Here is a 5,783-nt window from a genome sequence, read left to right on the forward strand (position 1 = left end):
TACGGTATTGTGTGTACTTCTTGTTTCTTATTCTTCAATTGTCTGTTGATAAATTTGAATGAACTGCAAGAGAAAATTTGAAGAAAACAAAGATTAACGCGTATTTTAAAATACTAGCTTTTTTTGGAAAAAATGTCAAAATTACTACCCCTCAAATGCTCAAATATTTCCTTTTTTGCCTGCACTATGCTTTGGAAATTATTTCGCAAACGTTTATCGTCGGTTAACTTCAGAGAAAACTCCAAACATTTCTATGCATCAACGCGAAGCTTGCATATTTCCTCTACTGTCGCTTTGGAAAACTTTTTAAACTCTTTTAAGTACTTGCAAATTTTCTAAACAATGCTTGAATTTTACCAAGATAAAGCCGAGTAATAACGGCAGGAAGAAAGCGTAAAATAACAAAAACAAACAATGGGCTTTAGCAAGACAACAGCAAACTTTATATTTTCAAGTAAATTACATGTATACAAACGTATGTATACATGTGTAGTACCATGTATAGGTAAGGAGTCCTTATATAAAATTTTTGAGCCGTCATGAAGGGTAGACCATCGGTTGGACTCTTTTCAAAAATGTTAAAATGAAATGTTAAATATTTTCCAATGATTTTTGTTTTGTTAAAAAGTGGGAAACCTTCCGGTTAATTGGGGGATATAATTTAATGTAAATGGTCGTCTCGGGCCGATAATTGTTCCGCCCGAAAATCTACATCAAGCGCTTAGTCGTAGATATAAAAATGCTTGTCATCTGTGTCAGTTACTTTACATTCTGAGCTAATTGAATTTCATGATTGAGACGAGCTCTTTACGCGGTGAGCAGACATTTTCGTGCTCATAACCTTACTATTGTCAACAGTAGCAATATTCTCGGTTGGGCGAACCGGCTGAACACAGGAATAGCTTGTGATGTCGGATAGCATGCCAATTTATCAAAATTTCCTCTTTCTTTCACTTAAGAAGTAAGTTTTGAATATTGCGAGAGGTGTTTGAAGCGTAAGATGATTTAATTTTAATTCTTCTTCTTAATTGGCGCGATAACCGCTTACGCGATTTTGGCCGAGTTTAACAAAGCGCGCCAGTCGTTTCTTTCTCGTGCCAACCGGCGCCAATTGGACACACCAAGTGAAGCCAAGTCCTTCTCCACCTGATCTTTCCAACGCAGAGGAAGCGTTCCTCTTCCTCTGCTACCACCAACTGGTACCGCATCGAATACTTTCAAAGCCGGAGTGTTTGTATGCATTCGGACGACATGACCCAGCCAACGTAGCCGCTGGATCTTTATTCGCTGCGCTATGTCTATGTCGTCGTAAAGTTGAATTTAATTTGAATTGCCGATATTTAATGCTGAGTTTCTGAAACCTGTCTGAGCGCTAAACCGTTAATAGTCACGAAATCGTATGCAATTTAAAAAGAAGCCAGCCGATGGCCCATCCTTTATGTCCTTACGTAAGTGCTGTGCGCTGTCAACATTATTGCGGTTCTAAGTAGTGGCAAATTTTGTGGCTTGTCAAAGTCTTTAACTTCATTTAAGTGGCTTCAAGTTCTTGGTGCATCACGTATGTTGTTGTTTTGATTTTGGATCTTTTTATGGTCATACATTTAAATTTTTGTGGTTAGCAATGTTGCCACATAAATATTCTAAATAACATCGCGGTGGTAGTTGACTGTGTCTCAAGTTGGAATGCTTCAGATACAGTAGCTAATTTGATTTCGACTCGTTTATATAGCACAGGAATATTCCAACATGCAAGGTTGCACAAAATTAATAATTCAATTTTTTTTCGAATAATTGTTGTACTAAGTACAAAAACAAAAATAATACTTTCAGTAATGGAAATCGTTATTTTGACCCTTACGCGCTCCATTGCTTGTCTGTTGCTGTATACTGCAGCTGTCTAGTTTACAAAATTCAATTATTACTGACGTGCCTTGCCATTATAAATCTTTCTATAGGGGGATTAATTTTGTTTGAGGTTATAATAGCTGTGGAAGCTATTTTGCTGTCCTTCACTCACTAAAAGGATGGAATTCATAAATTGGAATCTCGTTGGAACAAGAGACTATACTAAATACTAAAGTAAATTTCAAACCATAAAATTGTGGTTTTCTTTCGAACCGCAAAACGTATTGAATAATACATACATAGTATGTTCTATATTCTTGTATGCTCAATTTTGCAACCTCGGATGATGATTGGCCCATCAAATGATAGAAAAACTAGTTTGTCGTTCCTCCGCCGACAACGGCGTTGATTAGTTTTGCGGCCCCTTGTTATAAATACTTAGTCTTGCCATACTTGTCACACTCCGTGACAACTTTTACAATCCATACGGCGAGAACAAATTCGCAGAAGAAAGTTCTGTTATTTTAGCTTTTGTTCATAAATTATACTTAGTTTCGTGGCAAATTTCGCTAGTTAACAAGGAGCTAGGGAAAATCGCATTGCAGAGATTGCATTACAAAAGGGTAGTAAGAGTGAAAGTCAGATTTACGAATTGCTGAAGAAACTTAATGATTAAAGAATGTTTGTTTACTGCACGATTAATCGTTTTTCGCAAACGTCTGAAGTGACAAATAGAGAAATAAGTGGTCGATCTCGCATGGTTCGAACCAGTGCAGCCATAAAAGCCGTTTGAGAAAGAATTCACTGAAATCATATTAGAAAGCAGTGAAATGGATATATCGACCAGATCCATGCCAAGACTAATTAGCGATCATCTCCACATGAAAGCCTTCCGTCGCTCAACTGATCATCTTTTGACAACGCGCTTGAAGATTAGACTCGACAGATGCAAGCAGTTTCTTCGGTAGTATGCGGTCAACGGGAGTGCTTGGGAGTGTCTTGTAAAGGTGGTACATCTCTTCATTTATGCGAAAAAGAGGTTGAAACAGGGCAAAAGTGTACCAGGAGCATGTCGTAGAAGGCGTGGTGAAGCAGTTGAGCGGATTCTCCAGCAAGATTCCGCTTCAACTCATAAGACAAAAACCACCCAGGATTAGCTAAAAAACAATATTCAACAGCAAGATTGACCATCTGGAAGTCCACATCTGAATTCATTGAATTACAGTTTGTGATCAGAATTGGAGAACATGACCTGTCGAAGATCTCACAGAAATTTACAGAGTCTCAAACAATCTTTAGTTCAAGCAGCGACGTTAATATCCATAGAAATCGTGCGTGCTGCATTAGCTGAATGGCCTACTCGTTTGCAGGCTAGTGTAAAAGCAAATGGTGACTTTAAATTGACTTTGGATAAATGGTCCAGCGGACTTTTTTTCTTTGCATTATGTGCAGAACCGAATCTGTTAGAAATGATGTCGAGAAAAAATCTTCCATGTAAATCGAGCCACCTTAATATTTAGTACATACTCGTATATAGTATTTAATCACCACAACCAGTCTATCATGAACTCGGCGCATGGAAAAGCAAATTTGAAATAATAAAGAAGCAAACAAGAAGTCACTTGAGTGAGTAGTTTGCAATGTTCCTAATCCTTCTTTCAAGTATATATTGAATGTAATTGACAAATCACATTAGAATTTGTTGGCAATTTTATGCAATGCAGCTATGAAACTGTCTCAGTTTTCGTAACTAAACTCTCCAAACAATAGCCAACCGAAAAGGCATTATGATTTTATGGGCAGCCATATAATAAAATATTTATTAGACTTAGACCGCCTAACGGCAGTTACTTGGTTATGCGAGCTTGTGTGCCATTTAGGCATATTGGCTAAGTTTTAATGTAGTCTTTTTGCTGTAGCTATTGTTTACACATCAATGAATTTTATGTAGGCATAGGGATAAGGTTTCATTCAAGTGTGTGAGTGTGTGTATGTGGGTTTGAAAACTCCTTTGGATTTATTACCAATATTTGATTATTATGAGCTTGACTTTTGCAATTTGTACACCAATACAGACAAGTACATGTGTATGTACATATGTGTATGTGTTATTGGCGGTCCCGGCAAGGCAGATGTTTATGTTATTTAATAACTAACTAACTATCAAATTTAAGCTATCAACGGTAAAATGTAAAGACTTCGAAAGTATTTATATGAGACGCACTTATTGGCTTAATTTTAGTTGATACTTCAACTTGGTGTTGTGTATTTTGATAATGGCTCTTTAGTGGAGGGAATAAGCTTTATTACTAATTTTCTTCCGTTAGATTTGTCAACATTGTAATTTTAGTGTTGCATTTACATGTGTACAAGTATGTACATATTTAAATCAATTAACTTATGTTGAGAAAATAAGGTAGAGAATTCCAGATGTTTGCACTTTCAAAATTAACAAAAGCTCAAAACAGTAGGTAATTTAAGAATATCTGTAAAATAAACGCCACAGTTTGGTAAATACTCTGTTCTCGGTTAGTTTTTAGAAAATATTTCAAGTTAAATATTTTGCCATTTGAGCACTTCATAGAGCCTTTGACTATACGATAGTTTAAATAAGCAATATATAATATTGTTCAGCAACAAAGTTGTTGTTATTCAACATATTTTTTTTTTCAGCTCGACACGCCTTCCAGGTAATACGATTCTCACCCCAATAAGGTGTTAATTTCTTCATTCAACAGAAATCTCTTAGTGTCGATCCATTTTTAAACGGATCGCAAGGCAGCATAAGACGTCTCTCATCGACGGTTGAAGACTCCCTAATCTTTTAAGCTGCCCCTATATGGGCCGACGCTAAAACGTCCAGCATACAATACGCACAATACAATATGCCGTAGGGTGACATGTGGATATAGAACGGTCTCATGGCATTATTACGGTATAACTACCAGCTTACATTCAGACAAAGGAATTTAGCCGCCTCTGTGACAGACGAGGTGCTAAGCCGTCATTAGAAAAAAAGCTGCAGAGCGACTGCATTCAATAGAAGAATGGTAAAGCATGCTCGAAGCTCTTCTGTTCTCCAGCTTTCGACTGGAGGTGCCTACGAACTTTTGTATAGGGAATAAATCATAGAGAGCCACACATAAAATATCTTAAAACAATATATAAGGACTAATTTATAAAATTTACGGCGGCCGCCGTAGCCGAATGGGTTGGTGCGTGATTACCATTCGGAATTCACAGAGAGATCGTTGGTTCGAATCTCGGTGAAAGCAAAATTAATAAAAAACATTTTTCTAATAGCGGTCGCCCCTCGGCAGGCAATGGCAAACCTTCGAGTGTATTTCTGCCATGAAAAAGCTCCTCATACAAATATCTGCCGCTCGGAGTCGGCTTGAAAATCTAGGTCCCTCCATTTGTGGAACAACATCAACACGCACACCACAAATAGGAGGAGGAGCTCGGCCAAGCACCTAACAGAAGTGTACGCGCCAATTATCTATTTTTTATTTTTTAATTTATAAAAAAATCATGAAATTTTGTCATAGCGACTGCGGACACTTTTGCTGCAAAACGGTTACGTCATTCTCAGCTTCACTCCCACTTGGAGTGGGAACCAGAAGTGCCAACCTAAATTGAAATTAGCCAAAACGTTAGGCTTTACTTATGCTGGAACGAAAGCTTCAGAATTGAGGAGTTTCGGTTGTTCCGCATAATATTTTCAAGCCTTTGCGTTTGCCTTATGCTTTCTGTTGAATAAAAATAATTTTTATTGAGCGTGACTTTTTCCATTTTTACGAAATTTCTTGGAGACGTCTGTTTTAAATGGCTTTCGTATCAAAACTTTTTTACAGATTAGAGAAAAAGAACTTGGGTGCTTTTTGACACAAAAATAGTACAACGTTGAACTTCATAAATGTTAAGGGCTCTAATTTTCA

This window comes from Anastrepha obliqua, chromosome 3 (genome assembly GCF_027943255.1).
Source record: "Anastrepha obliqua isolate idAnaObli1 chromosome 3, idAnaObli1_1.0, whole genome shotgun sequence".
In the NCBI taxonomy this organism is placed as follows: Eukaryota; Metazoa; Arthropoda; class Insecta; order Diptera; family Tephritidae; genus Anastrepha; species Anastrepha obliqua.